This window comes from Carcharodon carcharias, chromosome 4 (assembly GCF_017639515.1).
Source record: "Carcharodon carcharias isolate sCarCar2 chromosome 4, sCarCar2.pri, whole genome shotgun sequence".
NCBI lineage: Eukaryota > Metazoa > Chordata > Chondrichthyes > Lamniformes > Lamnidae > Carcharodon > Carcharodon carcharias.
The window spans coordinates 155,344,682-155,370,551 of record NC_054470.1 but is presented as its reverse complement, the minus strand read 5'-3'; the positions used below and the strand labels follow the sequence as shown (position 1 = coordinate 155,370,551).

Here is a 25,870-nt window from a genome sequence, read left to right as displayed (position 1 = left end):
GACAGCAAAATATTTATAGAAGCAGACCATTCAGCTCAACATGTCTTTGCTGGATCTTCGAAAGAGCAGTTCAATTAATTCCACTCCCCTACTCTTTTCACATATCCCTGCACATTTTTCCCCGTTCCAAGTATTTATCCTATTCCATTTTAAACTTTATTATTGAAACTACTTCCACAATCCTTTCAAGCAGTGCATTCCAGATCATAATAATTTTGTTGTGCAAATTTTTTTTCTTTTGTTGCCTCTGATTCTTTTGACATTCATTTCTACTGTACTGCTATTCCAGATCTTGAAACTCTGAACTATCCATGATTAGTTCCATTTTAACTTGAGCTTTCACAAATTAAAACTTCTACAGATTAAAGCTTGGGCCTCCTAACACAAATATCTGCAGGGGTTGTAACAGATACACAGTAATCTAATTCCAAAAGTTTACTGGAAAACCAAAGTAAACAAAAACTTACTAGCTCCACATGCAACACAAGAAACTTTTGTCTCCTCCCATCCCATTTCCTGTAAGAAGTTGCACCAAATAACTCTGTGAACTAGCCTTATACATAAATTTTGCAAAAGAACCATTCAGGGGCAACATTTAAATGTGCAAGGTACAGCTGTTAATGTAGAGATCTATGTGGAACCTGTATATTCAAATTTGAATTCACATACCTTTATTAAAATTATTCAGTCACAATGAGCATCACTGCCACTTACTCTCCTCTCATATAATGGTGTTGGCATAACACAATACAAAGGTAGATAGGAAAGCAGGTTGTGAGGAAGATGCAAAGAATCCGCAAAGGGATACAGATAGGTTAAGTGAGTGGGCACACATTTGGCAGATGGGAGAACAATGTGGGAAATGTGAGAGTGTCCACTTTAGCAGGAAGAATAGAAAGGCAGAATGTTATTTAAGTGGAGAGGGACTACAGAATGCTACAATTCAGAGGGATCTGGGTGTCCTTGCACATAAATCACAAAAGCCAGCATGCAGATACAAAAAGTAACTGGAAAACAAATGGGATTTACAAGGAAGTCAAATATTATAGGGGGAGTGCAGGCTTAAAAGTGGAGGGGTGCAGGCAGGCTTGATGGGCCGAATGGCCTCCTCCTACACATATTTATTATGATCGTATGATAACAACATTCAAGGGAAAGCTTCTGCCCCTGGCACAGACATATACCTGGTGCCTCAATCTCTGAATGTTATAATTAGCTGAACTGTATCTAAAACTAATCTGACTTTGCTACTATCTTTTCTGTTTTAGTGCTCACATTATCCAGTCTGCTATCCTGCTCAACATTGGGTCAGATCTGCACTATTCTTCTTTATATTACTGGGTGATCATCCTGAATGTACTTAGCTCAGCTGCACTAAAGAAGCAACACTGAGAAGGGATATTTGTTGTGCTGCTGAGTGTGTCCAATTCAAATGAAAAACTCTGACGTGGTTCTGAATAATAGCAATCAGAGTTGGGGAAAGATGGGATCAAGGCCTTAATGGACAATAATGCAGGAAATAGCACAAATTTAAGAGTGGAAGCATCAGGACAGTTATATCATACACAGGAAACAATCTGTAAGGGTAGGCAACCAGCTGAAGAGTGCAGAAGAGTGAGACCGAGCCAGTACTGGAAAGTGAGGGTGAATTGAACTACAAAACCACCTCAATACATCAAAATTTTATTACACAGACAAGAGATAAGGTCAGGTATTCCACAAGGGCATCAAAACTGTGAAAAAAACACTTGGGTTTTCTCATAGTTCCGTGAGGAACTGCACTGGAAACAGTGCCAGAAAGACCCCATATTCAAATCTCAAACTGGCTTTGAGTTATCTGGGGCCGAATCTTCCGAAGACTGGCAATCACTGTCAGATTGCCACTCCACTTCTATTTACTTACCTTGCACTGAAGCTCCACATTTCTCGCCCAAACTTGCAAACTGGGCCTCCTGAGAAATGTGGAGCATACCTGGTCGAGTCCTTCCTTTGTAGGCGCTAGTTATCATATAACAGTGTGTTTAAATGTCCCAAAACCACTTCGACAAACTACCAAGAGAAGGTAATTGTGTGAGGTGAGCGGGTGAGGGGGTAAGGTGAGTCGGGTGGGGTACTGGTCAGGTGGTTGTGGGGGTATAGTCGGGGGTTTGAGGGGGTGGTAGTTGGATCAGATGAAGTAGTTGGGGTTTGGGAAGTCAGGGGGTGGTTTGGTAGAGGTGGGGAATTGTCGTTGGTGAGGAAGATAGTCGGGTGGTCTGGGGGGTAGCCAGGGTGGTCAGGGGGTAGTCAGGTTAGTGGGAAGGGTTGGGGGCATGGAAAGGCTAGTTGGGGGTAGCGAGGGTAGTTGGGGGTCGGCGGTGGTTTGGGAGGGTAGCCGGGGGTGTAGTCGGTTGTGGGGGGGGGTGGGGAGGTAGTCAGGAAGTTGGGGGACTAGCAGGGGACTGAGGCAGGGGTAGTCAGGTGGGTCCTGTGGGGGTTCAGGGTATCAGTAGTATAGTTATCCAGGAGGTGAACTAGCTTTAATCCTAACTTTTACTAGCTAACCATTCTAGTAAATAAGTCAGACCTGTCCGAAGTCTCTGACTTTAAATCAAGAGGGCTCCAGGCGAAGGGTAATCGCCCAATGGAAATTGAAACTTCTTGGGCAATTACTGCAGAATCCTTGCGTTGGGACTGCTGAGGGTTCCCCAGCACATCTTCCAGGGTACTGCCAGTGCACAACCATTTGGAGACAAGAAGATCTGGGTCCTGATGTCAGCCACAAAAGGATGGGGTAGAATGAGGAAGTAGAAATTAGCTTGCTTCAAAGTGGCCAGGTTGGGAAGAAAGGGAATAAAAAGAGAAAGTGCTGGAAATACCCAGCAAGTCTGGACGCAGCTGTGGAGAGAAAAACAGATTTAACATTTCAAGTCAAATTTGACTCTTCGTATTTGAGAACTGAAGAAGAGTCATATTTGACCTGAAGCATTAACTCTGCTTATCTCTCTACAGATGCTGCCAGACCTGCTGACTATTCCCAGCACTTCCTTTTAATTCAGTTTGCAACATCCGCACTATTTTGCTTTTATTATGGGAAGGAAGGGAATTCTGTTATGGTTTACATTCCCAATTTCTGTCTAATGGCCCTGTTGTAAAGTGTGATGCACCAAACAAGATAAGGACTGCACCAGCCTACGATAACTGTTACCCTCCACTGAACTAAATTCTGATGCTTAAATAATTAATTTCACCTATGAAAAAATCATCATTTGGTCAAAGCAAAATAAAAAGTACCAGTGCATACCTTACTGGAGTCACCACATTCTGGAAAGCAGAGGAGAAAAGTTGTTGAGGTCAGAAAATATTATCAAGGTTTCATAATCCAATCCTTCTAATGATGGTGCTCCCACAACAATATTAGGCAGGGAATTTCAGAACTTTCCTCAGCAACAATGAAGAAACAACTAGAGATGCCCAAGGCAGGATGATGTACGACTTGGGGTGGAACTTGAATACATTTTCATGACAGCACTTCTCTTTACCTTTTCATGGTAGACATTGCAAGGCTTGTGGAGGTGTACTTAAGCAAACAACAAATTATAGTATTCCTCCTCTAGATAATAAAACATGCAACAACAATGAGCTGGTGGTGGAGAGGTTGAATAGGGTCCTGTAGCTCCAATGAAACAGTCTGCTTTAACCTGATGGTATTGAGTTCCTCAAGTGTTATTGCCACTGCACATCCAGGAGGTGGTGGAAAGCATTTGAAAGCTCTGGCGGTTATCCATTCACCCAACCTTTACCCTTCTAAGCATGACATCAATTAGGGTCCAATAATGGTGACACCATGATGTTAACGGTGCCACTGATGATCAGGAGAGGCGGTTGCGATTTTTCCTATTGAAAAATGGTCAATGTCTGGGGTCTAACTGGCACAAATATTATCTGCTAATGTCAGCTCAAGGCTGGATGTTGTCCAAGTCTTGCCACTGGCAGCTCCATTGTGAATGGAGCAGAACATAATAAAGGGATGGTCATTGCTGAATCAGCTGAAAATTGCTGAATCAAAACAATTGCTGAGGAATTTCTAGTCACTGTGCACTTTGGCTCTGATGACCGATCTCTGATGGCCATGTCCATCTGCTGGTGTTACAGTTATAAATCCAGCTGCTGGCTGTTTTTTTCCTTGATCCCAGCGATCTTGGGTTTACTAAGTTTTCTGTGTGCCATATACAATCAAATATTACCTTGACCTCTACTCAAATAACTAAGACAGCAGCATTCTTAAAGAATATGCTTTCTGAATGCCAGTTTTCATAATTTTAGTTAAAGGAAACTGCCTCCTGCCAGATATTGTAGGCCACAAATTTTTGTTTCAACTTCATGAGGTCTATCCTGACAGTGTAATATAGCTGACATGGCAAACTGCTCTTACTCTTATAGTTAATTAGATGCTTTGATTTTCCATTACTTGATAAAAACAGGATGTGCTTGAAGGAAACTTTCTATTGTTTCTCTCTTCCCCAGGAACATTAATTTTTTTTTAAGTATGAAACATTAAGGCATCTGGAGCTGGACCATTAACAAAAATGACAGGAGCAGCAGAAAACAAGGAAGAAAAAAAATAAAATAAGCCTAGAATTGTAAAAAGATGAAAACACAGTACAGAACGACGTAAACTTAATGTTAATGCACAGTTAAAAAAACCTTTTTGATTTGTAGATAATAAATAAGGATTCCTACTTCATCTCCCATTGTTAGATGTTTTAAAAATTTATATTGCCATTACTTTGATTTTACAATAAAAGTTGTAAAGGCATTGCAACCAGTTTTCAAGTTCACACTGGCCTTAGGTATTTAATTCCGTGACAACATGAAATGCTTGAACAGATTGCTCTTGTCCCATCTTGTGCTTCACAGCTTTATTTAAAGACAATTTGTGTAAGAATTGCAACTTGACATGCAATGTTATGACTAAAACAAAAATAAAAATACCTGGAAAAACTCAGCAGGTCTGGCAGCATCTGCAGAGAGGAACACAGTTAACGTTTCGAGCCCGTATGACTCTTCAGCAGAACTAAGTAAAAGTAGAAGAGAGGTGATATATAAGCTGGTTTGGGGGAGGGGGGGGGTGAGGTGGGACAAGTAGAGCTGGATAGAGGGTCAGTGATAGGTGGAGATAGCCAAAAGATGTCACAGACAAAAGGACAAAGAGGTGTTGAAGGTGGTGATATTACCTAAAGAATGTGCTAATTAAAGGTAGAAAGCAGGACAAGCAAGGTAGAGATAGCCCTAGGGCTTGGCCTAAATAGCCAAGTGGTTATGGTACTGGGTTTGTAACCCCAAGATCAAGAGTTCAAATCTCACAATGGCAAACTATGAAACAATGTAACTTCATCTGAAACAGATTGAAACGGGTTTGTACTCGAAAGAGTTACAGATAGCCCTAGGGTGGGGTGGGGTGAAGGAATCGAAATAGGCTAAAAGGTAGAGATAAAACAATGGATGGAAATGCATTTAAAAATAATGGAAATAGGTGGGAAAAGAAAAATCTATATAAATTATTGGAAAAAAAGGGGGGGGAATCAGAAAGGGGGTGGGGACGGAGGAGAGAGTTCATGATCTAAAATTGTTGAACTCAATATTCAGTCCGGAAGGCTGTAAAGTGATTAGTCGGAAGGTGAGGTGCTGTTCCTCCAGTTTGCATTTAGCTTCACTGGGACAATGCAGCAGGCCAAGGACAGACATGTGGGCATGACAGCAGGGTGGAGTGTTGAAATGGCAAGTGACAGGGAGGTCTGGGTCATGCTTGCGGACAGACCGAAGGTGTTCTGCAAAGCGGTCACCCAGTCTGCGTTTGGTCTCTCCAGTGTAGAGGAAACCACATTAGGAGCAACGAATGGAGTAGACTAAATTGAGGGAAGTGCAAGTGAAATGCTGCTTCACTTGAAAGGAGTGTTTGGGCCCTTGGACGGTGAAGAGAGGGGAAGTAAAGGGGGAGGTATTGCACCTTCTGCGGTTGCATGGGAAGGTGCCGTGGGAGGGGGTTGAGGTGCAGGGGGGATGGAGGAGTGGATCAGGGTGTCCCAGAGGGAACGATCCCTGTGGAATGCAGCCGGGGGCGGGGGGGGGGGGGGCGGTGAAGGGAAGATGTGTTTGGTGGTGGCATCATGCTGGAGTTGGCAGAAATGGCGGAAGATGATCCTTTGAACGCAGAGGCTGGTGGGGTGATAAGTAAGGACACAAAAAAACCACCAAACACATCTTCCCTTCACTCCCCCGGCGTCATTCCACAGGGATCGTTCCCTCTGGGACACCCTGGTCCACTTCTCCATCACCCCCTACACCTCAACCCCCTCCCACGGCACCTTCCCATGCAACCGCAGAAGGTGCAACACCTGTCCCTTTGCTTCCCCTCTCCTCACTGTGCAAAGGCCCAAACACTCCTTTCAAGTGAAGCAGCATTTCACTTGCATTTCCCTCAATTTAGTCTACTGCATTCATTGCTCCCAATGCGGTTTCCTCTACATTGGAGAAACCAAACGCAGACTGGGTGACCGCTTTGCAGAACACCTTCAGTCTGTCCGCGAACATGACCCAGACCTCCCTGTCACTTGCCATTTCAACACTCCACCCTGTTCTCACGCCCACATGTCCATCCTTGGCCTGCTGCATTGTTCCACTGAAGCTAAATGCAAACTGGAGGAACAGCACCTCATCTTCTGACAAGGCACTTTACAGCCTTCCAGACTGAATATCGAGTTCAACAATTTTAGATCATGAACTCTCTCCTCCATCCCCACCCTCTTTCCGAACCCCCCCTTTTTTTCCAATAATTTATATAGATTTTTCTTTTCCCACCTATTTCCATTATTTTTAAATGTATTTCCATCCATTGTTTTATCTCTACCTTTTAGCCTATTTCCATTCCTGCACCCCACCCCACCTCCCACAAGGGCTATCTGTACCTTGCTTGTCCTGCTTTCTACCCTTAATTAGCACATTCCTTAGATAATATCACAATCTTCAACACCTCTTTGTCTTTTTGTCTGACATCTTTTGGTTATCTCCACCTATCACTGGCCCTCTATCCAGCTCTACCTGTCCTACCCCACCTTAAACCAGCTTATATTTCACCTCTCTTCTATTTTTACTTCGTTCTGTTGAAGAGTCATACGAAACGTTAACTGTGTTCCTCTCCACAGATGCTGCCAGACCTGCTGAGTTTTTCCAGGTATTTTTTATTTTTGTTTTTGGATTTCCAGCATCCGCAGTTTTTTGCTTTTATCTTAATGTTATGACCAAGGCTTGCGCGGTATCTAGCTTCTTTTTACTGTATGGTATGAGCTGGATACTGTAGGAGCAGTACTACTGATAATAAATGTGAGATCCTCTCTTCTTTAATCAAGTTATTACAAGTACAGGTAATAAGTGTAATACTTAGCCTGCACCCTGAGAGCAGCAAATAAGATGCACATTATTGTTTTTAAAAAAACTTCCTGATGGTTTCTCTCAACAAAAATGCAGCGGTTTCATACTCACATATAAGACAATCTCCTGTACATTTAAAAATCAAACTGGTACAACTGTCTCATATGTACTAGTCTATACTGCAACTCATCACAACGCAAAAAGTTTGGAAATTCTGGCTTATATGGTTCATACCTTGCAGACTGTACCAACTAATCTATCTGGGAAGTTCACAAGAAATGAATGAGGAAGGTCATTTTCTCCATCTTAATTCATCAATTGAGAGAAATTCTTTCATCACTCCATTGTACCATTCAAGTGTTTATTACATGACTCCAGGGTTTTTGCCTCCACCATCTACTGGAAATATATTCCATATGTTGATCAGTCTGCATGAAGAAGAATGTCCAAAGATCTATCCTAAAAGTACCCTACAGTTTGAATTTGCGATCCTATTTGTGCTCCCAAATTTAATTTAAAACAAAATTTCAGGTTACCTTTTTTTTCCTATGGTTATCTCTGCAGTTCCTTAGTTATCTTATATACACCATGCCAAGATTACTTAAGTCGTTTCCCTTCCAGATAAAGAAGGACAAGTTTCTTAAGCCTTTCCTCAAACCGTAGGCCCCTGATGTGAGGATGAGATGTAATTGTTATATAAACTCTATAGCACAGAAACAGGCTATTCAACCAAACTGTTATATGCCACTCTTTACACTCCACACAAGCTCCTTTCTACCCTTCTTCATTTAACCTTATCAACATATACTTCTATTCCTTTCTCTCTCATGTATTTATTCAGCATTCCCTAAAAATGCTATTCACCTCAACTACTGCTTATGCTGATGCTATCTCAGCAGAGGAACTACAGGAGTTGGTGGATCATCTTGATCAAGTTAACCAGAAATAGAGTCTCCTGATCAAGGTTGACAAGTCAAAGGTGATGGAGATGGGTGGAAAGATCTGCAAGATTCTGATTAAAGGCGTTCAGCTTGTACAGGTTGATACCTTTCGCCATCTTGGGTCACCCATCATGGAAGATGCAGAGTCTATCAAAGAAATTCAGGCTAGACTTAACAAGAGTCATGCTGTTGTAAACTCACTTAAAAGAGTATGGGCTAGCCACAGCATCAAGATTACAATGAACATTTGACTTCTGAAAGCCCTTGTGTGGCCAGTGACAACATATAGCTGTGAAAGATGGACCATCAAGAAGATTGACGAGGCTCAATTAACAGCATTTGAAATGAAAGCACAGGCGGATATTACGTGGGTCATGGGTGGCAAAGCAGACAAACGAGTGGGAGCTCGGAGAAAGCTGGTGGTAAGAGGAGTTTGTTTGAGGCAATGATATCAAGGAAACTCACATATTTTAGACATGCAATGGGAACAGGAGGGGAGAGTTTGCGAAAAGAGATAACACAAGGAAAAACACCTGGAAAACATGCACAAGGAAGACCCTAGATGCCACAGATGGATAATATCAGAACATGGACTGGTCTCTCTTTGGGACAGGCAGTGAGGGCAGCAGAGAATAGAAATTAGCGGAGAAAGATTGTTCATAGTACGGCCAACCTTTGGATCTAGTACGGATGAACAAGACAAGACTACTTTTAGGAATGAGTTCCACATTCTTACCATCTTTTGGGTTGTGACAAAGTATGATAATTTTCATAATATTCTTCGGGTTTATTGTAAAGTAAGTTTATGGGTGTGAGTATAGTTGGGTTTGTCTGAGAGATTTAGTTACATTTGGAGTCAGGTAGGCTACAAGCTGGAAATCATCAAAAGAAACTAGGTGTAGAAATGTGCTTGAAATACTAATAAGTCAACATGGATGCATGTAACGTGTGAAGGGAATTTGCACTTTTAGATAAGTGAAGGGATTGTCTGAATTTCAAAGGGATGTTAGTATGTTTACAACTGGTCAGATAAGCAGTGTGTTTCTTTTTCCCAAAGGTTACTGACAATATTGGCAACATGAAAGTTTTTATATTGAGAAAGATACCATTTTAAAGACATATGGAACAATAAAATTTACATATTAAAGGGAGAGAAACATATATAAAGGAGAATGAAAGACTTTATGAGGAGTATGTGAAACAGCCTTCAAGAAGCCTCCAGCCATTTGTTCTTAAGTCAGCTATGTAAGTAACTGAAGTTGGGGAAGCCATTTGGAATTCCACTGTCAAGTGGGTATTGGGTTAACTTTCTGGTTTTGTTTTAAATCTAAAATCTATTTTTGGGCTGTTGCTTAAAGGGGGTATGTAATTGAGAGTCAGGTTAATTAGGAATTTTAAGAGTTGTTATAGTAGTAAGTAATTCTAGTCTTATGTATGTGCTTGAAATCTTTAATTTTGCTAACAAATATTTAAATTTAATTTTTAAAATCTCTAAAGGTCTTGGTGGACTCATTACTTCTGAATTCAGTGCACATATCTTCTCATAATAAATACAAATTGCAAAGCTGTTGTGACAGCACGACCAAGTTTCCCTTGTGGATTTGGTCCACCTGGCACACATCATAACAGGTTAAAGAATTTTCTCCTGAACTCACTATTGGATTTATTAATGGCTATCTTATATTTATGATCTTTAGTTTTGAACTTACAAAAATGAAAGCATTTTCTCAATGTCTACTGTATCAAACGTAAAATCTTCCCTTTTGAGAGACATGCTGACAACTCTTTATTATATTTTCAATTTCTAGACGTCCTTTCTATTACACCTTTGAGTAAATATTCATTGTCTTTCCTACTATCAACATGAAGCTAACTAGCCTATAGAACCTAGATTTGTTCTATGTCCCTTTTAAATATCGGAATTACATCAGCTATCCACCAGTCCTCTGGCACCATTCTCTTTTCTAATATATATATATATATATATTTATTTTTTTTAATGAGACAGGATTAATTAGTAATATTATAGGAAGAGATCCTCTGGGAAAGAATAATCATGATAGAATTTCACATCGAGTTTGAGAGTGACGTGCTTAAGTTTGAAACTAGGGCTTTAATCTTAAAGACAATAGTATAGGTATGAGGAGGGAGCTCCCTAAGATAAATTGGGAAATTAGGTTAAAAGGTATAATAATAGAAAACAATGGTGAACATTTAAAGTAATATTTCAAGGAATTTACATCCCATCAAGAAATAAAAACTCCATAAGAAGAAGAGAGAATGGTGGCTAACTAAAGAGATTTAGGATAGTATTAGATTAAAAGAGGCTTATAATGTTGTCAAAAAGAGAAATAAGCCTGAGCATTGGGAGGTATCTAAAAACCAGCAAATAACAACCAAAACAATGATAGAATATGAGAGTAAACTAGAAGTAATACAAAAATAGATTGTAAGAGAGTCTACAAGTATGTAAAAAGGATGAGAGTGGTGAAAGTAAATGTGGATTCTTTGGAGGCTGAGGCAGGGGAAATAATAACAGAGAATAAGGAAATGACAGAGATATTAAACAAATATGTTGAGTCCATCAAAAAAATACCAGAAATAGTGGGCCTAATGCAGGTGAGGAACATAAAGTAATTAATATTAGTGAACAAAACATACTGGAGAATTTAATGGGACTGAAAGCTGACAAATCCCTTGGATCTGATGGTTTAACATCCTACGGGTTCCAAAAGGGATGCATTAGTTATGATCTTCTAAAACTTCCTAGATCTGGAATAGGTCCTATAGATTCTAAGATGGCAAATGTAACACTGCAATGCAAGAAAGGAGGGAGAGAGTAAACATGGAATTATAGGTCAGTTAGCCTGACATCAGTCATCAGGAAAATGCCGGAATCCATTATAAGGAAATGGTAACAAAACAATTAAAAAATCATATGTCTAGGCAGTCAGCATGATTTTAAGAGGGAAATCGTATTTATCAAACCTATTATGAGTTTTTTTTTGAGGATCTAACTTGCAGGGTAGATAAAGTGTATGTGATATCTTTGAATTTTCAAAATGCATTCAGTAAGGTACCAAACAAAATTCTGTCACACAAGATAAAGGATCATGGGATGGGGGTATTACATTAGCATGGATAGAGATTCATTAAAGGACAGGAAACAAAGTAGGAATAAATCGGTCATTTTCAAGTGGACAGGCTGTTATTAGTGAGGTGCTGCAAAGTTCAGTGCTAGGGCCTCTGCTACTTACAATCTATATTATTAATAACTTAGTTAAAGCGACCAGGTCTTATGTATCCAAGTTTGCTGATGATACAAAGCTGGGTGGGAATATAAGCTGTGAGGAGGACACAATAATCTGCAAAAGAATATAGACAGGTTAAGCAAATGGGCAATAATGTGGCAGATGGAATATAATGTGAGGTTATTCACTTTGATAGGAAGACTAGAAAAACAGAATTTTTTAAAATAGTAAGAAACTGTGAAATGTTGATGTACTAGCACACACAATTCCGAACATGAAACACAAAGTTAACATGCAGATATAGCAAGCAATTAGGAGGGCAAATGATATATAGACCTTTATTTCAAGGGGGTTGGAGTACAAGAGTAAGGAAGCTTTGCCACAATTGTACAGGGCTTTGGTGAGACCACACCCGGATTATTGTATACAGTTTCGGTCTCGAAACCCAAGAAGGGGATGCAACAAAACTCACTTGATTAATTCCTAGGATGAGAGTGTTGTCCTATGAGGAGAGATTGAGTAGAACGAACCTATATTCTTATATAAAAGCAAAAAACTGCGGATGCTGGAAATACAAAACAAGAACAAAAATACCTGTAAAAACTCAGCAGGTCTGACAGGATCTGCGGAGAGGAATACAGTTAACTTTTCGAGTCCGTATGACTCTGTTCTGTTCTGGTGAAGAGTCATACGGACTCGAAACGTTAACTGTATTCCTCTCCACAGATGCTGTCAGACCTGCTGAGTTTTTACAGGTATTTTTGTTTTTGAGCCTATATTCTTTCAAGTTTAGAAGAATGAAAAGTGACCTCATTGAAACATATAGATTCTGAGAAGACTTGACAAGGTAGATGTGTAGAGACTGTATCCTCTAGCTGGAAATTTTAGAATTGAGGGTCATAGTCAGATAAGAGATCAGCCATTTAGGACTGAGATAAGGAAACATTTGTTCACTCAGACGGTTGTGAATCCTCAGAATTCACTATCCCAGATGGCTGTGCTTGCTCAGTCTTTGAGTATATTCAGGGCTGAGATCAAAAGGTTTTCAGGTTATAAAGGAATCAAGGATTATGGTAATCATTATCTTCAGTTGAAATTGAAGATCATGATCTGATTGATTGGCAGAGCAAATGCAAGGGGCCATATTGCATATTCCTGCTCCTATTTCTTATATTTATGTTCTATGTTTATTTCTCTTGCCTGTTTTGGTTCATTTCCCATTATCAAATCTAGCAATATGATTAAAATCAAAATACTGTGGATGCTGGAAATCTGAAACAAAAACAAAAATTGCTGGAAAAACTCAACAGGTCTAACAGCATCTGTGGAGAGAAAGACAGAGTTAACGTTTCAAATTCTTATGACTCTTCTTCAGAACTAAAGTGAAGTAAAAATGTGGTGAAATATATACTGTTTAAGGGGGATGGGACAGGTGAAGCTGGATAGAAGGCCAGAGATAGGTGGAGGCAAAGGAGAGATTGCAAAAGATGTCATAAACAAAAGATCGAAGGGGTGTTGATGGTGGTGATACAGGCTAAAGGAGATGCTAATGGTGACATTAAGAGTAGAAAGCAGGATGAGCAAGTGACAGATGGCCCTAGTAGGGGTGGGGCGGTGGAGTGAACGGTCTGGGAGAAAAGATCTAAATAGGTTAAAAGTTGGGGATAAAACAATGAATGGAAATAAATTTTAAAAATAATAAGAATTGAAATAGGTAGGGAAAATATAAATTGAAAAATGAATATTTGAAAAAGGGATTAAAAAGGTGTGAGGATGGAGGAGCGAGTTCATGATCTGAAGCTGTTGAACTCAGTGTTAAGTCCAGAAGGCTGTTTAGCTTTGATCCATTAGGCTTTCATTTTACTTGAGATAACTTTGGCTGTAGAGGGTATTTCAAGTTGTTCTTGCTTGAAAGAAGTAGTCATTCAATATTTACTATGTTGGGTTCATCTTCAGTTTCATGTCTGTTTGCACTGTTTATGGTTCTCGCCTCTTTTCTGACTACCCCCATGAGGATTTTTTTTTACAATTATGCTTAGTTTCAACTCCTATACTTTTCTACTGGTCTCTCTTTACCCTCTGATCAACCTTGTAATGTGACTTTTAGACATTCCATGGTAGCAAATCTCTCCAGGATTTGTAGAGGCCATTTTTCCTCTTCATCTCTTCTAATGCTCAATCTTTATTTCATTAAAATTTAAAGGGATGTAGGCAACTCTGAATCTATATAATGGCTCTCAACTAAGATCAATAGCTCCAGTAACATTTATATATATTCTCAAGTTCAGCATCAGCAGTTTCGCCTATAATCAGATCCCACAAACTCTATATCAACATTTTACCTTTTCAGCTCAAATTCTAATTATACAATAACTTGACCTAGCGGCGGCGGCAGCGGCGGCGATGGTGGTGGTGGTGGTGGTAGTTGGGGGTGTTGGTAAGATAACAACAAAAGATATCCTGTGCACTATAACCACAAGATTGTCCTCCCTTCTTCTAGATGGTGGACTGATGGACATTAGTAATACTCTTCAACACTCTCTAATCAACCACATAACGGTACTTCTTCATCTCTCAGCTCCTGGTTCAGTGTCCATTCTTTTATGCGTAGTTTTTAAATGCTATAAAACCTTTACATTAAAGGCGCATTATAAGTGCAAATTATTTTATACACAGGAGATTTATCAAATACATTTGCGTGGCCTTATAAATCACAGATGGCCATTCAAATTCCAATTAACACGAGGTCCTTCTGGAATTTGGCCTCTCCATATATTTGTACCAATGCACTTTGCATAATATAATTTCATGGGTGAACCAACATTCCCCATGATCAGAAACTTTATCTTAAGCACAATATGAAGCATGTAGCATGACTGGTTTAACATATATATAACTTTTTAATGATAGGGTTACGATCCTGTTAGGGACAGTTAACATTTGAAGAGATATACGAACACCCAGTAATTGACTGAAAGAACTATGCCACAAGATACCACATTTTTAACAAAATTAAACGTTATTGTATATATAAAGTGAAATTAAACAAAATAACATAACTAACTTAAGACTATAGCTTATAAAGACTTAAGATATAAACTCAGTTCTACTTTTTACTTCCTCCTGAGAGTTCCCTTATTTATGAAATCTTGCAGGTTCATTCACTCTCCCTGGACCAACCCAAAATGTATGCCACAGCCCTCCAGAATTTACTTTAATTCTCCTAAGTATTCCAGCTACTCCTTGAGGTACACATTACACGGGGATCCTTCCAGCACCTTTTGGCTAAGCGATCCTCCAAGTTTCTTTAAAGACCTTGTGACTGTGGACTCTTCAGCTCCTTGCCCTGCCTTTGGACATACATAGAATGTTTTTCCCAGTCTGCTCCCACAGCTTCTGTAGAGCTCTTTCCAAGCTAACTTTTCAAGCTGATTGCTTTCTGCCATGAGGCTCCATGAGGACCACTGTAGATTTCTTCTGCTAGCTGCAATCTAGAGCAAATTGTCCAGCTGCTTTTCCATCATGAAACACAAACTGAACTTAACTGCCAGCTTCTGTCAGCAAACACACACACATAAATTAAACAAATGAGCCTTCTACCCCCACATCCTATCTCCATGACGACACTGGATGCTCTCAAATAGAAAAGTAAAGGAATCATTTTACCTTCCATGCTACTCTTTGATTCTATAACCCATATAACCAATTTATATTACTAAAGGAGTTTAATGATTTCCTCTCCCAGAATAGCTGGCCCTGTAAAGGAATTTTCTTGTTTACAACCTGGTTTTACCTTCTTTTGATCTAGGAACTACATACATAATTTAAATCTTTTACTTAAGTAAGGGAAGACCTTCTGGCTCTATAATACTAAGGTAGAAGACCTGTTATTGTTTACTGTTTTCACTATTGTACCCATAACCTTGTAACTCTATCCATGACCGCAGATCAGAGGCTAGGAATCCTGTGGCAAATAACTCACTTCCTAACTCCCCAAAGCCTGTCCACCATCTACAAGGCACAAGTCATGAGTGTGATGGAATATTCTCTACTTGTCTGAATGCATATAGCTCCAACAACACTCAAGAAGCTTGACATTGTCCAGGAACAAAGCAAACTGCTTGATTTGTACCCTTTCCACAAATATTCACTCCCTCCATCACCTACGCACAGTGGCAGCAGTGTGTACCATCTACAAGATGCACTGCAGAAACTCACCAAGGCTCCTTAGGCAGCACCTTCCAAACCCACAACCGCTACATCTAAAAGGACAAGGGCAGCAGATACATGGGAACACCACCACCTGAAGTTTCCCTCCAAGCCAATCACCATCATGACTTGGAAATATATCACCGTTCCTTCATCGTAGCTGGGTCAAAATCCAGGAACTCCCTCCCTAACAACACAGGGGCTGCAGTGGTTCAAGAAGGCAGCTCATCACCACCTTCTCAAGGGCAATTAGGGATGGGCAATAAATGCCAGCCCAGTGACACCCACACCCCATAAATGAATGAAAAAAACATTGGTTAACCTTTAACTGTAATTAAATCGAAGCTTGTGTGAATTGCATTTACTTTAGTGTTGCTCATCGGTTTCTCAATCAGATGCCTCCACTTATCTACAGTTAAAATAAAAGCAAAATACTGCAGATGCTGGAAATAGGAAATAAAAACAGAAAATGCTGGAAAAACTCAGCAGGTCTGACAGCATCTGAGGAGAGAGAAACAGGGTTAACGTTTCGAGTCTGCACAACTCTTCTTCAGAGCTCTGAAGAGTCATGCAGACTTGAAACACCCTTCTACAGTTAAAAATTTAATTTGTCAAGAAACTATCATATTTTTCCTAATATTATTGTGGGATATTTTCAAGCAGGTTCATATGTATGTGCGTGTGGTTGTGTGTGTGTGCCTAATTTAATTAAACTAGAGTTGGGTAGTCTGCAAGATTTAAATTATCAAAGAAGTGAGGTGTAAAACAAGCATATGAAATAGAAATTAGTTGAGCTAGGGTGAGGTCAGCAGGTACGGTGTGAATGAAATTAACATTTTTTGATAAGTGGAGAAGTGTTTGATTTTCAAAGGGACATGGAAAATGTTTACAACTGGCAAGATAAATAAGGTAAGGTTATTACATTGATTTTTCCCAAAGTGGTGGCCATAATGAGAACATGAAAGTTTTTTTTTCTGGTAAAAGTAACGTCTCAAGACAAATGGAAACAATGGAATTTACAAATCAAAAGGGATAAAATATATTTAAAGGAGGATGAAAGGTTGTCTGAGGTGTGGCTGAGAGAGATCTGGAAAGATGACTGTGTGAACAGACTTGGGGAAAAGCCTCTAGCCACCCTGTTTGCTGTTCCAGTCGCCAAAGTTGTGTTGAAAGCCTTTGGAATTCCATTGTCCTGTGGGTGCTTGTGGCAAAATTGCTGGATGACTTTATAAACTTGGAATCTATTTGGACTGTTGCCTTAAAGGGCGTGTGTGGTTGGGAGTCTGGTTAAGCAGAAATTTTGGAACTGTTATAATTGTGTAACTGTAATCTTGTGTGTGCTTAGGTTTGTTCTTTTGTTAATAAATGTTTTAATTTAATCTTTAAAATCTCTAAAGGTGGTAGTGGATTCATTACTTCTGATTTCAGTGCACAAGCCTTCTCGTAATAAATAAAAATTGCAAAGTCATTGTGATAACATGGCCAAGTTTACCTTGTGGGTTTGGTCAGTCTGGCAAATACCACCTGCCATATCACAACAAGTTCCCAACTAAAAGTTATATTCTAAAACATATGAGTTATGAACTAGGTGCTCGCAACAATTGGTGCACTGGAAACAGTATGGATTACCCTCATAACTCCTGATTTTCCAAAAATGGTGGAAAATACCACATCATTCAGGCTAAAGGTCTACACTGCAGTCAAGTACTTCAATTGGAATTTGGTGATTGAGGGAGTTTAAGGGTTAAATTGAGCATTAAATTCTATCTAAAATCTAGTCTTTCTTTAATTTAGAAATTAACCAAAAGTTGCTGTTAGGGTTAGAAGAAGGTGAGTTTTAGTCTAGCCTTAAAACAGGGCTCATACAGGCTCTGCTTGTGGCTGCAACTAATTAATTAGATAACTGGCTTAATCAGGTTTTCAGAGGCTAGGTTCAAAGAGAATAAAAGTAGACTATCTTATAGTGCTGACTTTGTTTGCATTGGAGTGCTGTTTTTGGCTGCAGTTGCAGTTTGGTGACTGAGGGAGTTTGGTGAGAAAGTGCTCCTTGCTTTCACTACCTTTCCTCAGAAAGAAGAGTGGCGGCCTTGGTAAGTAGAACCTGGTGAGTAAATTAGAAAAGCGTAATATTTTATACAAGTTGCTATACTTGGATTTAACTGAGAAGTGCTAGGAATAAGGGAAATTTAGGGCCAATATAATAAAGTAATATAAATAAACCAAAGCAGAATAAAGTTAATATAGGGGAAGTAGAGTTAAGGCTTGGCAGGGCAGCTTAGTCAAGTGGAATGTGTGTCCTGTAATATGCAAAGTCATGGACGCCACCGGTGTCCTAGCTGACCATATGTGCAGGAAGTGCTGTCAGCTGCAGTAACTTAAGTTTCAGTTTTCAAAGCTCGAGCGGCGGCAGGAGTCACTGTGGTGCTTCCATGAGGCCGAGCGCTATTTGGATAGCACGTTCAAGAGAGGTGGTCACACCGCAGCTTAAGAGCCTGGAGACAGAGAGGGAATGGGTGACCGCCAGGCAATCCAAGAGAAATAGGCAGGTAGTGCAGGAGTCCTCTGGGGTCCCGCTCACAAATCGGTTTTCCGTTTTGCAAGCTGGTGAGGTTGCTGGTTCCTCAGAGGAGTGCAGTCAGAGCCAAGTTTGTGGCACCTTGAGCGGCTCTGCTGTACAGGCGGGGAGGAAGGAAGAGCTATAGTGATAGGGGATTCATTGGTTAGGGGAATAGACAGGCGTTTCTGTGGCCGTAGACATGACTACAGGATGGTATGTTGTCTCCCTGGTGCCAGGATATAGGATGTCACAGAGCGCCTGCAGGACATACTTTTGGGGGAGGGTGATCAGCCAGAGTCATGGTCCACATTGGTACCAATGACTTAGGTAGAAAGGGGGATGTAGTCTTGCAATCAGAATTTAGGGAGCTAGGTAGAAAATTAGCAAGCAGGACCTCAAATGTAGTAATCTCCGGATTACTCCCAGTGCCAGGTGCCAGTGAGCACAGGAACAGGAGGATAAGGCAGATGAATGTGAGGCTGGAAAGATGGTGCAGGAGGGAGGGCCTTAGATTCCTGGGACACTGGGACTGGCTCTGAGGGAGGTGGCACTTGGACAAGCCAGATGGATTGCACCTGAACAGAGCTGACTCTGAGTTCCTTGCAGGGGGTTTTGCCAGTGTTGTTGGGAGGGCTTAAGCTAACTGGGCAAGGGTATGGGGGGCAAAAGAAAATATTAGAGTGGAATACCAGGGTGCACAAAATACTGGGAGGGACAGGTAGCACTAGTATAGAGAATAGTAAGTTAATAGGTAAAGTCTGAGCAAGGGAGAAAGTAACAAAGTCTAAATCTGGGTTACTATGCATGTATGTGAATGCACGGAGTATAGTAAATAAGATTGGGGAGTTACAGGTGCAGATTGCCATTTGGAAATATGATGTGGCGACAACAGAGACCTAGCTCAAGGAAGGGCAGAAATGGGTGTTAAATATTCCTGGGTACAAGGTGTTCATAAGAGATATGAAAGGAAGGAAATGAGGAGGGGTGGCGGTATTGGTTAAGGAAAGCAATGCAGTGCTGGGGAAAGAGGATGTCCCAGAGGGTCCAAGGACATAATCAATTTGGCTAGAGCTAAGGTACAAAAAGGGTGCAATTACATTGCTTGGTATAGTCTACAGATCACCAAATAGTGAGAAGGACGTAGAAGAACAAATCTGCAGGGAAATTACAGAGAGATGCAAGCATTATAGAGTAGTTATAATGGGGGACTTTAATTACCTGAACGTAGACCGGGACAGTGGTAGTGTAAAGGGCGGAGAGAGGCAAAAGTTCCTAGATCATGTTCAGGAGAATTTTCTACAGGTGTATGTGTCCAATCCAACAAGAAAAGACGCATTGTTGGTTCCTGGAAATGAGGTGGGCCAAGCAGATCAAGTGTCAGTGAGGGAACATTTAGGAGACAGTGGTCATTGTATTGTATGTTTTAGGATGATGATAGAAAAGGACAATAGGCAATCCATAGTAAGAATAATTAACTGAACAAGAGCCGACTTCGACGGGGCAACAACGGAGCTGGGTCAGATAGACTGGAATAAAAGATTGGCAGGAAAAGCTGTAGCTGAACGATGGGCTACCTTCAAAAAATAGCTGGTTCGGGCACAGTCAAGGTATATTCCATCGAAAGGGAAAGGTAGGGCAAACAAATCCAAAGCTCCCTGGATAAAAAAGGAGATTTAAAGTAAGATAAAGAAGAAATAGTGTGCTTATGACAGGTGTCAGGTAGAAAATACAATTGAGAACCAAGAGGAATACAGAAGGTTCAGAGGGTAAGTGAAAAAGCATATTAGAGAAGCGAAGAGGGATTATAAGAAAAGGCTGGCAGCCAACATAAAGGGGAATCCCTCTATAGACATATAAATAGTAAAAGGATGGTAAAAGGAGTAGGGCCGATTAGGGACCTAAAAGGGGATTTTCACATGGATGAAGGGGTCATGGCTGAGATATTAAATTAATACTTTGCATCCATGTTTACCAAGGAAATAGATGCTACCCAGGCCAGAGTGAGAGACAAGGAAACTCTGTCACTAGAAGGGTGCAAATTGATAATGAGGAAGTCTTGAATAAGCTGTTGGTACTTAAAGTTGACGAGGCACCGGGATCGGGTGAGATGGAAGTGAGAGTAGAAATTGCAGAGGCACTGGCCATAATATTTCAGTCTTCCCTAGACTCGGGAGTGGTGCCAAAGGACTGGAGAATTGCAAATATTACACCCTTGTTCAACAAAGGTTGTAAGGATAAGTCCAGCAATTACAGACATACAGTTTAACTTCAGTGGTGGGCAAGATTCTAGAAACAATTATTCAGGATAGAATTAGTAGTCACATGAAAAAATATGGGTTAACAAGGAAGAGCCAGCGTGAATTTCTAAAAGGGAAATTGTGTTTAACTAACGATGGGCTAAATGGCCTCCTTCTGTGCCATTAAGATTCTGTGATTCTGTGAAAAGGTATTAGTCAGCATTTATGGGACAGAAATAACACACTGCAAAATGTATCAGCAAGAGCAAACTACTTAATTTTTCTTCTGTACATTGTAACTATTCTAAAACAATAAATGTACCACATCACTAGCAAGTCGCTGCACCACTGTAGTTACATCAATGAGAAACAGAAAGCAGGCAGTGGAGTAGGAATGATGACTGACTTTTCAAAGGGGGCAAGGAAAGGCAGGAAGAAAAGATTGGTACAAGATTTCCCTGAGCAACCTATATTCCTGAACAGATTTTGAGTTCCAACTTCCTGTAGGGAAAGGAAGAGTACTCTGAGCAGGGCTATCAATAAATAAAATTACCACCAACAAACAATAGAACATTTTGGGTGGTGGTGTGGAAGGAAGGAGACATTATCAAAGCAGCTAGAAATATAGTGATGGTAGGGATTCAAAATAGTAGTAAAGTGCCTAATTGAACAATGAGGTGCTGTTTGTTCCACTAGCTAATGTGATCTTCATTGGAACAGTGCAGTAGTCAGGGACAGAGATGCCAGAGTAGGATGGGACGGAGAATTAAAATGTGATTACAAGCTCAGGCTTATACTTGTGGACTGAATGGATGTGCTCTGCAAAATGATTACCTAATCTGCATTTGATCTTCCTAATGTGGAGGAAACTGCATGCTCATCAATCTTGATTCTATAGATGATGATAATCTAGACCCTCAGTTTAACTTCTCATCCAAAGGATGGCACCTCCAACAGTGCAGGACACCCTCAGTACTACAATGTAATGTCAAGCTCAATTTTGTGCTCAAGTCTCTTGAGTGGGATTTGATCCCACAACCTTCTGACTCAAAGGCAAAAATGCTACTCCCTGAGCCACAACTGACACCCAGTCAAGTACTTAAACTAGGAAAGGAGAAAAGGACTGGGAAAGTTTAAAAAGTCAGCTAATAGTGACTGGAGAAGTAAATAAGATTAAAATGCATCAGAAGGCAACCTAGCAGGAGGGATAGGGAGTCAAGGAATAAAATCAAATACACTAGCTATAAATGGGCAAAAAATAAAGTATATGTAGGAAGTAGATTAGACAAAAAGGAATGGGAAACATAAAGAAAAGGAAGGTTCAAATTCATGTATTGCAATGCACAAAATGTGAAAGATAAACAATGGAACTGGAAGCAATTAATTTACAGGAAGATCAAGACTTACAATGAATAACAGAAACCAAGCTGCAAACAATAGAAATGAAAAAGAAACATACTGGAATATAATTATGAAGGGCTGAAAAGATGTAAAAGAAGCAAAGTAACTTTGGTAAAAATGAATATTTGTTATATAGAGGTTAGATGTAGACAGGGAGGTCTTGTGGCACAGTGGTAGCATCCTTACCTCTGGGCCAGAAGCTCCAGGTTCAAGTCCTACTTCAGGACTTGATGGCCATGGAGAGTACGTTCATAATGTGGCCAAACAGGCTATTATCAGCCTGTAAATCCTTCCAAGACGCCTGATGGTAGGCGGCAAGGGCAGGAGTGTTTCTTGGTCAGCTGCAATAGAGAGGCAATGGCAAACTTTGGCAGTACTTTGCCAAGCATAATCATAGACCAGACCAATCCAATCCAATGGAAATGCATGATCAGAAATGCCCTCTTAAGGCACTGTACCTGAAGGAGGAAGAGATATAGCAATGGGTATACAGTCAATATGATTGAAGCTCAAAGAATTTTTTAAAAGGCCTGTTACATCAATCAAGGTGTACCAAATCTCTAAATTGTGAGAAGGAAATGAAGAGGAAATCTGCAGATGAGAGAGATGTGTATGAATAACAAAATTATTGTTCTAGTAGATTTTAATTATGCTCCTATTATTGGGACTGAGAGAGTAAACAGATAAAATAAATTAAATTCCTAAAATTGGAACAGTACTTCCCCTACAAGCAGTAGGTCACAAGGACAGAGGTTTTACTAAATCTGCTTATGAGAAATGAACTGGATCAGTTTAGTGAACTAAATGTGGGTGAGCTTCTTGGAACTATAGAACTAGTAATCACAATACGATAATTGAAGATAGCTGAAAGTGAGGTGGAAGGAGAAAATTTTTTAAAAACAGATTGCAAAGGTACAAATAAACATATTCTACTAAAAAAGTAAACTACTAATTAGAATAGAATAATACAAGCACAGGAGGCCATTCAGTTTGTGCTGGCTCTTTTGAACACCAATCCAGCTGGTTTCACTTCTCCACTCTGTCCGCATATCCCTACAAGTATTTATCCAATTTCTCTCTGAAGGCTACCAATTAATCTGTAACCACCACCCAATCAGGCAATGTATTCGAAATCCTAATGTTGCATAAAAATTACTTTATGTCACCTCTGCTTCTTCTACCCATTATCTTAAATCCATACCTGCTGGTTATCGACCCTTCAGCTAGTGGAAACAGTGCAAACTGAAGGAACAGCACCTCATCTTCCGACTCGGCACTTTACAGCCTTTCAGACTGAATATTGAGTTCAACAATTTTAGATCATGAACTCTCTCCTCCATCCCCACCCCCTTTCTGATTTTTCCCCCTCCTTTTTGTTTTTTCCAATAATTTATATAGATTTTTCTTTTCCCACCTATTTCCATTATTTTTAAATATATTTCCATCCATTGTTTTATCTCTACCTTTTTGCCTTTTTCAATTCCTTCACCCCACCCCACACCCACTAGGGCTATCTGTACCTTGCTTGTCCTGCTTTCTACCCTTGATTAGAACATTCCTTTAGATAATATCACTGCCTTCAACACCTCTTTGTCCTTTTGTCTGTGACATCTTTTGGTTATCTCCCCCATCACTGGCCCTCTATCCAGCTCTCTTGTCCCAACTCCCCTCTTAAACCAGCTTATATTTCACCCCTTTTCTATTTTTCTTTAGCTCTGTTGAAGAGTCATGCGGACTCGAAACGTTAACAGTGCTCCCTTCCACAGATGCTGCCAGACCTGCTGAGTTTTTCCAAGTATTTTTGTTTTAGTAACCATGCTACTCTTTAACCAATCAGATTGAAGGATTTTGAAATGAACAGACTAAAAAGTGTAAATTTGTGTGGTCGAATTCAATGTCAAATCAGGTACAGAAAGAAAAATAAAGTGAGGGGAAAGAAAGACTGGATTAAGAGAGGGAGGGAGAGGGGAAGGAAGAGAGAGAAAGAGACAGAAATAGAAAAAACATTTAAAAATTCCAAGAATGAAAGTCTGAAGGAATCAGACTCCATAACTTAGTAGTTAATTTTCAATGCCAGATATATTGTTTGACATAATTAGCATCATCGCACCTTTAAAAGGGTACCGAGACCGGAAAGGGCCAGCTTTAACTCATTGAGACAAGTTTAGTTCCTATTTACTGCACAAATACTCAAACTTTATACCATTTAATGCATGTCAATGCTGAGCCATTTTCACAAAGTTAATGGCAGAAAATCGCATTCAGCAACATTTGGATTTTTAAACTTTACCCAAGTATCTGCCCCTCGTTTTAAGTTCCTGTACCCCCATTTGTGCATAAATAACCAAGCATGTTATCAAAAAAATCTTGTCCATTAATGCAGGCTCTGTGCTGTGGAACAGCTGCAGGATTTTACAGGATTTCAGGTCTTGGAAGACCTGAAAATTGGATTTTTTATCTGTAAAAAAAAAAAATTGCAGATTACAGAGCAGTATAAGGTTTTAAAGTTTTGAAAGGTGGGAAGAGTAGATGGAAGCAGACTTTCAGTAGTGAGAGACCATAAATTCAAGATTAAGTGTTAAAAGATTTATAACAGAGCAAAAGAAACTTTTTTTTAAACATAAGCTGAGGAATTCACTGCTGGATTTAGAGATTGAGTTACAAGATAAATCAACATTGAAGATTAGATTGGATAGGTGGACGGTGCATACGGAGATAAAGGGATAAGGCAACAAGGCAGGTATCTGATGAGGACCAATTCATTCAAGTATTTGGTAGTAGGAGGATTCACAGCCAAGCCTGATCCCATCCTGACACATACACTTTTGGCATGAAATGCTGCACACAAATCAGCAGCAAAAATATTGGCAAAGTTTCCTCTCCCTAACCCGGAGGCTCAAATGCCATAAAGCACCAGCTGAGATCAACTAATTCAACACAGACCACAGATCAATTGCTGTTCCATATGGCTCAACTATTCAATCCTCTTAACCGGAAAATTATTATAAATTTAAATGTTACTGAGCAGCACATGACAGGGCTTGGCAATCTGTAAATGGCAAGCCAATGTGGGTATAGAATAATACACTTTTACAGAAGAAACTAGCCATTAGTGTGACAGCGAAAAACACTGCACTGCATATTCCACCAAGAGGTTTAGAATATCTGAAAAATAAAATTCCAGTGAGCAGTGTTTCATTTCACAGAAACTTAACTCATCCATTTAGTAAGGAAGGTTTACTATCTTTGGCAAAATGTAACTGTTTAATTATTAAAGAATCATTTTTGATAGAATAATTTGGCTTATTCAACCTAAAACACAATCCAAGTGTAAATTAGTCTCACTTTAGCACCATAAATAAAATAAGGACAAAGTAATCTCTGCACTAATAACCAAGTGCTGTTGTCAACTACAATTCATTTTTATTTATTCTTTCATGGGATATGGGCCTTGCTGGCAAGGTCAGCATTTGTGGCCCATCCTTAATTGCCAAACTGAATGCCTTACTAGGCCATTTCAGAGGAAAGTTAAGTCAACCACATTGCTGTGGGTCTGGAACCCATTCCCCAAAGCATTAGCCTGGGCCTCTGGATTACTGGTCGAGTGACATTTGCGAGGCAGAGAGCCAAATGAACAGCACATTTCTGGAGGTGGTCAGTCCGCAGGTTAAGAGCACACAAGCAGAAAGGGAATGGGTAATTGCAAGTCAAGGTAGACCAGGCAGGTAGTGCAGCAGCCCCAAGGGCATTTTGCTCTTTAACCGACATTCAGTTTTTCATAATGGTGGTGGGGGTGGGGGGGCAATGATTTCTCTGGGGTGCACAGGCAGATTCATCCTCATGGCATCATCAATAGCTCAGCTG

At 40.1% G+C, this 25,870-nt stretch overlaps 1 protein-coding gene across 9 annotated transcripts in view; it reads right to left on the bottom strand.

The window, feature by feature from the left end:
- Positions 1 to 25,870, bottom strand: part of fcho2 (FCH and mu domain containing endocytic adaptor 2) — a 267,367-nt gene that overhangs the window by 224,433 nt on the left and 17,064 nt on the right. The window contains exon 1 of one of the 9 annotated variants that reach the window (XM_041185865.1): positions 3,284 to 3,303. The exons of the other annotated variants lie outside the window; for them this stretch is intronic. The gene's annotated coding sequence lies outside the window, so the exon portion shown is untranslated. Of the gene's footprint in view, positions 1 to 3,283; positions 3,304 to 25,870 lie in introns of those variants that run through there. 9 annotated transcript variants of the gene reach the window in all.